The sequence below is a fragment of the Macaca mulatta genome, chromosome 3 (assembly GCF_049350105.2).
Source record: "Macaca mulatta isolate MMU2019108-1 chromosome 3, T2T-MMU8v2.0, whole genome shotgun sequence".
Taxonomy (NCBI): domain Eukaryota; kingdom Metazoa; phylum Chordata; class Mammalia; order Primates; family Cercopithecidae; genus Macaca; species Macaca mulatta.
The window spans coordinates 121,479,692-121,491,299 of NC_133408.1; the positions used below are offsets into that span (position 1 = coordinate 121,479,692).

General features: G+C 41.2%; 1 pseudogene across 1 annotated transcript; it reads right to left on the minus strand.

Annotated features, from left to right (window-relative positions):
• Positions 1-8,373: 8,373 nt before the first annotated feature.
• LOC721088 (uncharacterized) lies at positions 8,374-9,919 on the minus strand (annotated as a pseudogene). Its single transcript, XR_003727802.2, has 2 exons — positions 9,779-9,919; positions 8,374-9,435 (listed from the first exon to the last, which is right to left on the minus strand). The product of XR_003727802.2 is annotated as an uncharacterized LOC721088 (transcript).
• Between the last annotated feature and the right edge of the window lie 1,689 nt (positions 9,920-11,608).

The window sequence follows — 11,608 nt, forward strand, 5'->3', positions numbered from 1 at the left end:
ACCCCCATAAAACTTTACTTATGGACATGGAAAGTTCTCAGTGTCATGAAGTGTTATTTTTTTATTTGTTCAACCACTTGGAAATGTAAAATCCGTTCTTGGAAATGTAAAATCCGTTCTTGATTCACGGACCACAGGAGCAGGCAGGCACAGGCTGCCCCTTGCCGACCTCTGGAATGAGCTTAGAGAAGGAAATGACAGGCTAGACCAGTGCAGCCTCCTCACAGCAGATTCGCTGCAGGAGGGTCCTTCGTAGCAACCACTTCTCATCCTTCATCTTGGCTTTAAGTGCAGTTCAGGTGGAGAAAGAGAGAACAGAACTGGCCTCAGCTACAAGAAGGAAGGAGATGCAGGGTCAAGCACCCGCCGTGTGGATCGATCACACTCAACATTCATACCAAGCGGAGCACAGGCAGGACCAGCCCAGGGGGACCGAAGCAGAGGCTCTCTGGGGTGGGGGACCTCTGGGTGGGCAAGATTCTCTACCTAAAACTCATATAGAAGTTCTACACAGCAGTAGTTACAGAAAACACACACTAAGAAAAAGGACAAAATAAAAATAGGACACCAAGTTTGGCCAACCGGGTCTCACAAGCCAGTAGATAAGAAAGCCCAGGAGGTCCCACCAGAGGAGCTGGGGGTGGGTTCCCGCCTGCAGGGGGCCTGGGACACCCCATTCCCACAGATGAGGACCCAAGCTTTGGGGAGGAAGCTGTCAGAGTCACCCAGTGAGCTGATGAGAGCCAGAGCCACAGAGCAGGTGAGGAGCCCTGGCTAATTTTTGTATTTTTTATAGAGATGGGATTTCACCATGTTGGCCAGGCTGGTCTTCAACTCCTGACCTCATGATCCGCCCGCCTCATTCTCTGTATTATGGTTCACTGTTTTTTTTTTTATTTTTTTTATTTTTTTTTTGAGATGGAGTCTCACTCTGTCACCCAGGCTGGAGGGAGTGCATTGGCGAGATCTCGGCTCACTGCAAGATCCACCTCCCGGGTTCATGCCATTCTCCTGCCTCAGCCTCCCAAGTAGCTGGGACTACAGGCGCCTGCCACCACGCCCGGCTAATGTTTTGTATTTTTAGTAGAGACGGGGTTTCACCGTGTTAGCCAGGATGGTCTCGATCTCCTGATCTCGTGTGACAGAGTGAGGTTGCCTGGGCGACAGAGCGAGACTCCATCTCAAAAAAAAAAAAAAAGAAAAAAAAAGAAAAGAAAAAAGAACAATATAAACCAAATTCACTCAAAAGAAATAAAAACAAGATGACAAGTCAATGGCACTGAAAACAGAAAATCAACAGAAGAACTCAATAGAACAATAGCTGTTTCTTCAAAAAGATCAACAAAATTGGTAACTATCAAGCCAGGCTAACAAAGAAAAAAAGAAATCACACAAATTACTATAAGGTGAGTACAAAAGTAATGGCAGTTTTTGCATTCTTGGAATTTGCTGTTTGATACTGGAATACCCTCTTAAATATCTTAAATAAATGTAGTTATGTTATACATCATTTTAATGGGAATTTCTTGCCTTTTTTTTTTTCTAATGACTTATTATTTATTTTACACTACGGAAATGATGTCAGACAAAAAGCAAATTCAAGCAACTTTCTTATTCGAGTTCAAAATGGGTTCTAAAGCAGGGGAGACAATTCACAACATCAACACATTTGGTCCAGGAACTGCTAATTAAGGTACAGTGCAGTGGTTCAAGAAGTTTTGCAAAGAAGGTGAGAGCCTTGAAGATGAGGAGCGTAGTGGGCAGCCACTGGAAGTTGATAACGACCAATTGAGAGCAACCACTGATTTCGATCCTCTTACAGCTACACCAGAAGTTGGCGAAGAACTGAATGTCGACCATTCTATGGTCATCCGGCATTTGAAGCCAATTGGAAAGTTGAAAAAGCTTGATAAGTGGGTGCCTCATGAGCTGACCAAATATTTTAAAAATCATCCTTTTGAAGTGTCATCTTCTCTTATTCTATGAAACAACAATGAACCATTTCTTGATCAGATTGTGACATGCCACGAAAAGTGGATTTCATACAACAGCCAGCTCAGTGGTTGGACTGAGAAGCTCCAAACCACTTCCCAAAGTCAAACTTGCACCAAAAAAAAGGTCATGGTCACTGTTTGGTGGTCAGCTGCCGGTCTTCTGATCCACTACAGTTTTTGAATCCTGGTGAAATCATTACATCTGAGAAGTATGCCAAGCTAATCGATGAGATGCATGGAAAACTGCAGCACCTGGAGCCGGCGCTGGTCAACAGGAAGGGCCCAGTTCTCCACAACGCCTGACCACATGTCATACAACCAGGGCTTCAAAAGTTGAATAGACTGGGCTATGAAGTTTTGCCTCATCTGCCATATTCATCTGACCTCTCGCCAACCAACTACCACTTCTTTAAGCATCTTGACAACATTTTGCAGGGAAAACACTTACACAACCAGCAGGATGCAGAAAATGCTTTCCAAGAGTTCATCGAACCCTGAAAACGTGGAATAAACAAGTTTATTTCTCATTGGCAAAAATGTGTTCATTGTAATGGTTTCTTTTTTTTTTTTTTAGACAGAGTCTCACTCTGTCGCCCAGGCCAGAGTGCAAAGGTGAAATCTTGGCTCACTGCAACCCCTGCCTCCTGGGTTCAAGAGATTCTCCTGCCTCAGCCTCTTGAGTAGCTGGGATTACAGGCACATGCCACCATGCCCAGCTGATTTTTGTATTTTAGTAGAGACTGGATTTCACCATGTTGGTCAGGCTGGTCTCAAACTCCTGACATCCTGATCTGCTCGCCTCAGCCTCCCAAAGTGCTGGGATTACAGGTGTGAGCCACTGCGCCCAGCCCATTGTAATGGATTCTAGTTTGATTAATAAAGATATGTTGCAGCCTAGTTATAAAAATTTAAAATTCATGGTCCAAAACCACAATTACTTTTGCATCAACCTAATAAGAATTAAAAGAGGCCTTTATATTAGAGAGCCCATGGATGAGAAAATAATAAAGAATATTACAATCTCCATAACCCACAAACTTGGTAACTTAGACCAACTGGATGAATTAAAAGACACAATCTATTAATACTAAAACACAGGAGAAATAGGTAATCTAAATATATTTATATCTATTAATAAAATGGAATTGATACCTAATAACCTTACAGAAAACTTCTATATTCCAAAAATCTGACATTCTCTCATGTTATTCTAACTGGTGGGATTCGGGGATTTTCATTTTGATAAGAACATAGGTGAGTCACATACACTTAAGTTTAGTGCTCATTGGTCAGGAAACCTATGTCCACTATAGGATACTGCAGAGCGATGCATTATGGAGAATTTAGGCAAGATAATATGATTTTCAGAGTTACAGGAGGAAAACCTGTTTTATGTACAGTAATTCCTCATAATATCATAGGGGATACCATATTTAAACTTTGGGGTATCCCCAGGTATAATTCTTATTTGAGCCACATGTGAATTTCAGACACGGAGGCTTCCCAACTTTGGTGGCTTTCAACAAATGTTGAAGTTAATTCACAACCTATTTTGTGGAGGCATAAAATTCAATGAGCACTCATTTAACCTTTAATTTTAAATATTATTTTTGTAAACTCTGCATTTCCAATTAGGTGAAATTTTAAACCTGTTTCAGTTCTTATCCACTTTTTTCTTTTTTCTTTTTTTTCCTGAGATAGAGTCTTGCCCTGTCACCCAGGCTGGAGTGCAGTGGCATGGTCTCGACTCACTGCAACCTCCGCCTCCCAGGTTCAAGCGATTCTCCTGCCTCAGCTTCCCAAGTAGCTGGGATTACAGGTGCCCGCCACCACACCCGGCTAATTTCCATATTTTTAGTAGAGATGTGATTTCCCCATGTTGGTCAGGCTGGTCTTGAACCCCTGACCTTGTGATCTGCCCACCTCGGCCTCCCAAAGTGCTCAGATTACAGGCCTGCGCCACCGCACCCGGCCTCTCCACTCTTTTTAGGTGGAGAGGAGTAATGGTTGCTTTCAGTTAGGAGGGACTCCCATGTACCCAACCCATTTGTGTAAATTTCTTCCTTCAGAGTTCTTCAAATCAGCATCACCATTGTTAAAGGCCTCCCACGTGGTAATAATTGTGCTACAGGGTTTTACGAACATGAAGTTTATGTTTGGCTGAATTAACCTCCTTGCTGTGGCACAAGGGGGCCATAGGTGTTTTCACCAATTATGAAGCAGGTTCACTGTGCAATGGCTACCAACTTTTCTGACTACAACGAGACCAAACACATTCATACATAAATTCCATGAAGTGAATTTATTACTTACAAATAGCAAACAAAAGACAACAGAAGTCTAGAATTCAATATGAACCACTACCACAAGATCAGGAAAGCTACCCAGAGCAGATGGATGGCGTTTTGACTGTAAATGCTTCACTTGCACTACAACTGAGGGAGCCCAGAAAGCAGCCCACCTTGGGTTGTCTCCCAAGATGTGGTTTGCTGGACACAAGCGTTAAAGGCCATTCTGTTTCGAGCAGGGACTATAACAGAGCCTGGGCTGTTCTGACCAATGTCACCTGATTATCAGGATATTGCATTCCCAGCATATCATACAGTTATCTTGAGAACTACCAGTAAGAAAGGGAGGAAAATGGCCCTGCACCTTTACAACTGAAGGATCAGGATGTTTGTTGTGACAGAGGCACAGACAGTAGCGACAGAGTGTTCTTGTGAGCCATCTACTAGTTCTCTTGACTGGAGCGTGGCACCTGACTGCTTTTCTCTTTCCTTTCAATGGAAACTGTTTCAGAATATTTTGAATATTTTGAGTTTCTACATCTATAGAGTTGCAGCGCATGATCACTGGCAGTGTAGACTCTCTGCATGGTTAAAGGAAAGAGTTCAGGAGCCCATCAACCCACATTGGAGGAGACCACCTAATCCTCCAGAGAGTGCCACTCCATCTTCCTGGGGTTGCCTCCATATGCAGTAAAGCCATTATGTCTAAGGCCGTCAAGACTTGCAGTGCGAAGATTAGACTTTTGACATGCTGATAAGCAGCAGTGATAAGAAAAGCCCACACACTGGCTAGGAATTTTTCAATGAAAGCAGCTGAGACATTTCTGCATATGCTTCAGTAGGGGCTAATATCAAACTCTTTCTTTCTACTTTCTTTACTCATCAGTGCCTGAACCATGAGGCACCATAGATGTACACCTCATCAGGAGGGTGTATGGGACAGCAGCAAGGGGAGCAGTAGCACAAGAAACAAACAAGGCCACTACTTCTGCCTACATAATAACTATTGTCTTGGAGTGTACAAGAATTAATAATGTTCACATGGCTGCCCTAAGCATACAGAGATGGTGACCAGAGTAGATGCAGGGACTACACAGATACAGCCTGATTCTTGCTAATTAGGACTTAAGTGTTGGCTTATGTGCTGTGCTTTTGTGCATTAATAAGCCAGGGCCTCAAAACTGCCTGCTAAGCACAGGCCAAATGTCATGCTGGGGTGCAATTAAACATTCATGTCTAGGAGATGAGAGCATTTTAGTGTGGAAGAAGATGGCAACACGTGAAGACCACAAAGACCAAAGGGAAGGCCCATCATCAGCTCACGGTTCTGACCCAGGTGACTGCTGATGTGTTACGGAACCGTCAGCCGACAGCAGGTAGGTCAAGTTGAGCAGGTATCCTGCATGAGGGCTGGTCCATTCCATTTGTGTTGCCAATTGTTTCAATAGCGTCTCATGCACCCTACTGGTGAGGAAGGAAGGAGCACCCTACATTTACTGGCACCGTTAAACACATAACATCTATTACTAAACAGATAAACCTGACATTAGTTATTAATTACATATAGGAGGATGGTGTAAGCTCCCACAGGCCCAAACAGGGATTAACTTGGGAGCAGAGAGTGGTATAGCATTAAAAAACTGAGGATGTTTCTTTTTTTTTTTAAGACATAATCTCGCTCTGTCACCCTTGCTGGAGTGCAGTAGTGTGATCTTGGCTCACTGCAAGCTCCGTCTCCCAGGTTCACGCCATTCTCCTGCCTCAGTCTCCCTAGAAGCTGGGACTACACGCGCCCACCACCAAGCCCGGTTAATTTTTTGTATATTTAGTAGAGATGGGGTTTCACCATGTTAGCAAGGATGGTCTCGACCTCCTGACCTCGTGTTCCACCCGCCTCAGCCTCCCTAAGTGCTGGTGCTGGGATCACAGGTGTGAGCCACCATGCCCGGCCGAGGATGTTCCTTTGCTCCTACAGGAGTATGTGATTGGTTTGTCTGTTGGCTGGTAGGGAACTGAATCATGTGACACTGACTGGTAAGACTGTAATACTGTAAAATATAATATATAAACTATCATACCATAATGGTGTAATACTATCTACTACAACACCAAAGGCATCGATGAAAAGCCCAACGGTATCATATGTGACTGAGAGACTGAATGCTTCCTCCCTCAGATTGGTTACAACATATTGTCCTATCACAGGTCTCTCTCCTTCATTCAAAATGAACAATCCAAATAACAGACAGAAATAATAAAGAATAAAGGGCAACAAATGCAAAGAACTCATGAGATGATACTCTATGGTAAACTTTATGTACTTAGGAATTAATACCAACTCATTATTAGCAAAAAATAAACATCTTTACATCAAGAGTAGTTTTTCCTTTAATAAAAAAGGTAGAATGTGTATAATGGACAAGGGATAATCAAAATTTGCCAAATGAGGCTAGTAAGACAATCCCAACAATTCACAATCATTATTCACTGGTCCATTAATCACAGGACAATACATACAAATGAAACTTACCTGGCTGGGCGCAGTGGCTCATGGCTGTAATCCCAGCACGTTGGGAGGCCGAGGCGGGCAAATCATGAGGACAGGAGTTCAAGACCAGTCTAGCCAACATGGCGAAACCCTGTATCTACTAAAAATACAAAGAATTAGCTGGACATAGTGGCGGGCGGCTGTAGTCCCAGCTACTTGGGAGGCTGAGGCAGGAGAATCGCTTAAACCCAGGAGGCGGAGGTTGCAGTGAGCCGAGATCGTACCACTGCACTCCAGCCTGGGCAACAAAGTGAGACTCCACCTCAAAAAAAAAATAATAATGAAATTAAAAAAAAAAACTTACCTACATATTAGAAAAACATCAAAATTCAACCATGAATCCAGCACATTATCAAATGAACAGACAAAACTTCTACCAACAAACTTAAGAAAATATCGTTATCTATGAAATTCAAGTACCACTGCTTAAAGAGCATTTACAGAACTCTCACCTCAAGGTTTCCCTGCAAAACAAGGTGAAATGCATACTCAAGACTCTAAGAATGAGCCACTGATACAAACAATGTACTTATAACTTGTGTAACATTTCATACATTTTTTTCAAGCATTGCACGATAATTAATTTGCATCAGGCTTTCCAAATTAGAAAAGCTTCACTTATACAACTTCTTTCCAGTGGGAGTTTTCACATGACTTTTCAAGTAAATGTTAAAACTGAAAATATTCTTGCAGTTTCTAAACTATTAGAGTTTTAATCCTGTGCACGTTCTTGTATTTACAAGGTCCAGCCAGCTACAGTGTGCATTTTCATATGTCCTTGAGTGGGTATGAGAGAAATGAAACATTCCCACATTCTGGACATTCATAGGGTTTTTCTCAGGAGTGAGCTGATGTCTTCAAATGGAACTAACACAACTGAAGGCCTTACCACAAATTTAAATTCAAAAGGCTTTTCTCCACTCTGAGTCCTCCCAAATCTTCAAAAACAGGAAAATCTCAAGGCTGGACCACATTTCCTACATTCTTAAGGTTTCTCTGCAGTGTGAGCTCTTTCATGTTTATGAGAGAATGGGAAAGAGTAAATGTTTCACCACATTTCTTACATTCAAGGGGCTTTATTTATTTATTTATTGAGATGGAGTCTCACTCTGTCACCAGGCTGGAGTGCAGTGGCACAATCTCGGTTCACTGCAACCTCCACCTCATGGGTTCAAGTGATTCTCCTGCCTCAGCCTCCTGAGTAGCTGGGATTACAAGCATACGCTACCACACCCAGCTAATTTTTGTATTTTTAGGAGAGACGAGGTTTCACTAGTTGGCCACAATGGTCTCGATCTCCTGACCTCGTGATCCGCATGCACAGGGCTTCCCCCCAACCCCCTGTGGCTTTTTATGTCCTTGAAAAAGAACTAAGACAACTGAAACGTACCACCATGCCCAGCTAATTATTTTCTTTTTTTTTTTTTTTTTTGAGACGAAGTCTCGCTCTGTCGCCCAGGCTGGAGTGCAGTGGTGCGATCTCGGCTCACTGCAAGCTCCGCCTCCCGGGTTCACGCCATTCTCCTGCCTCAGCCTCCCCAGTAGCTGGCGTGAGCCACCACGCCTGGCACTATTTTATTTTTTGTAGAGACAGGGTTTCACCATGTTGCCCAGGTTGTTTCACATTGTTTTAATCCAGGCTGGTTATGAACTCCTGGGCTCAAGCAATACACACACCTTGGCCTCCTAAAGTGCTGGGATTATAGGCTGAGTCACCACACCCAGCCTCTATATCATGACTTCTTTCATGGCAAGTAAGGTGACTGGAACGAGTGTAGGCGTTACCTCATCTCTTACATTCATAGGGTTTTTCTCCAGTATGAATTCTTTCATGGAGGTGAAGGGAACTGAGGCAACTGAAGGCTTGGTCACATTGTTTACATTCATAGGGTTTCTCTCCAGTATGAGTACTTCTATGGTTACAAAGGGAACTCAAACGACTAAAGGCTTTGCCACATTGTTTACATTCATAGGGTCTCTCTCCAGTATGAATGCTTCCATGGTAATGAAGGGAAGTGGAACAGCTGAAGGCTTTATCACATGTGGTACATTTATAGGGTCTTTCTCCAGCGTGAATCCTTTCATGCGTCTTAAAAGAACAAGAAAATCTGAATGTTTTCCCACATTCCTTACATTCGTAGGGTTTCTCTCCAGTGTGAGTTCGTTCATGTATTAGACAAGAACCGGAAACAGTGAACACTTTACCACATTGTTTACATTTATGGAGTTTTTCTCCTGTGTGAGTTCTCTGATGTCTTTCAACTGAATTGAGAAAATAAAAAGCTTTCCCACATATTGTACATTTATAAGCTGGATTTCCACTGTGCATTATCTTGTGTCTTCTAGCACCTGGAACAGAAACGGAGAGTTTCCCACACTGTTCACATTTATATTGCTTCTCTCCATATGGTTTGTATCCTGAGCGAGCTAGGAGTGCCTGTTAAGAAGGGAATGACGTACAAAGACTTTTCCACAAATACTGCATTCACATTGCTTTAATCCAGTAGAAATGTTCTCATTCAGATCAAGATTTGGAATTTGGCTGACAACTTGTCCATACTGACTACCTTCTTTGCTTTCACACAGTCTCTGTAACATATGATTTCTGTAAAAAAATGACAAGCACATTATTATTGGTTGGTTTAATAACTTTCTACTTATTAATAGGTCTTGGACTTACACTACTACCAATACCAGGGAAAATGCTTTTTTTTTTTTTTTTTTTTTTTTTTTTTTTGCCATGACTGAATTATTTGAAAGTAAATGGCTTACTATTGAAAACACAGCTACCACCTGCATGGCTATGACCAAAATAGTAACATTCATATACACAATTTTATAGTACTATTTTCAAGTAAACTGTTTTCCAAACACTGACTGCTACACTGAAGTACGTTAATTTTGGGTGACATTTTGCTAAAAAGAAATAAATTTCAAGTGATTCTTACTTGCTTTGATTGCTTGTTTTTAAGTTCATGACATACTAAGATTCCTTCAGAGGACTTTACTTCCTCTTCTCAGTGCAAATTATCTTATATCTTTCCCAGGTTTTTCGAAGTGATCTTCAATATTCTGGTCTTTTCATTTGTTTCTTAAAATGCAGACCCATAAAATTATCATGAATTATTACAAACTATAGAAACATTACTAGATTTAATGTTCATTGTACACGGTGCCCATGCCTGATTTATTCACCAAATCATTCCCTTGACACATTCCAAATCACAAATAGCACTGATGATAGGGAAATACTTCTGTCATTAAGTGAAATGTGTTGTCATTCTTACCTACAGAAGCCAGGTTCCTGCAGGTTTCCTGCATCACTTCTCTACAGAGATTCTTCTGAGAAGAATCTAGCAAAGTCCATTCCTCTTAAAGTTCACAGCCACATCCTCAAAAGCCATGGAGTCCTAGGACATTCCACACGTATGGATAGAAGGATGGGTGAGACTGACAGCACTGGGAATCTATACTCAATTCATAAGCTGTTTACATGATTCTAAAATTTCCAAGCATTTATTCTATGACTTGATTGTCACAACTCTTACTCTGTTCACACATACTCCCTCCCACACAGCAGTACTAATGCTAGAATTGAACTATTCAAAAAGGCAACAGCAAAGTAGAAACACCCATCTCATTAGAGAATCCAGGGAGTAAGATGTGCTGCTAGGAGTTACCTTTTAACTTCACTTTGTACATTTCTAGTATCTGTCATAATAAAGTCCTACCTGATGTGCATAAGTGAGTTAATATTATCAGTCCTGAGACTACTTACCCTTAAAAATGCCTGCTCACAAAGTTCAATCTTTGTTTGTATTAGTAACTTACATTTTGAAACGGATTCCACCAACCCAAGTAATAAGAATGACTCACTGCATCTAAATGGCTTATGCAATATATTTGCCAAAACTTTGTCTGCTGAAGGTCTATTATTTTGTGTCACTGCAGTGGTGCTTACGAACTAGACACCAAAACACAGTCTGAACACTAAGTGTTCAATGAGTTTCCCCGGTAGACAATATTTTACATGTGCTGTCACTTGTTAACTGGGGAGTTGAGCGCATTCCATGTGATTACACTGAGAGAATAGGCTTATTAAATTTAATTGAGTAGTAAATAAAACTAATAACTGATATTTAACAATACTAATACAACAATTTTTAAAATTTCTATTGCACAATGTCAAGGCAGAAAGGAATAAGAGGAAATATGACACCTGTTTTTTAAAATGACATGAATGTCACCACTTCCAGATGCTACTCCTGTGAAATCACATAAATTCCCAAATCAGGTTGTTTTAGGCAAGAAAAACTACTTTTTCATATGTAAAAAAAAATGACAAATGTCTAAGGATTTTTAGTCATCTAAAAAAAGAGTGATGGCTTGTCTTACGTACTTCTAAGATTTTCAAACGAAAATATTCAGGACAGCACAGTATTAGCAGAGAAATGAGCAAGCAGACCAAGGGAAAAAAAAGTCTTAATGACCCAGCATTTATATGGGAAGTTGATGAATGATAGAGTAGGCACTGTAGAAAAGAAAAAGAAATCACATGCACTTTAAAATATGAGGCAAACCAGGCTGGCATCTACTTGGGAAAATGCATTGCATTCTTCTCTATTCCATGAACCATAATCAACTTATTATATATTCAAATATGAAAGATAAAACCAGAACACTTTCAGAAGTCACAGGAAGATTTCTTTTCTTTTACGAAGGATTAGGCAGAATTTTTTTTATGTAAGAAAAAAGTGATAAAGGAACAGACAAACTCA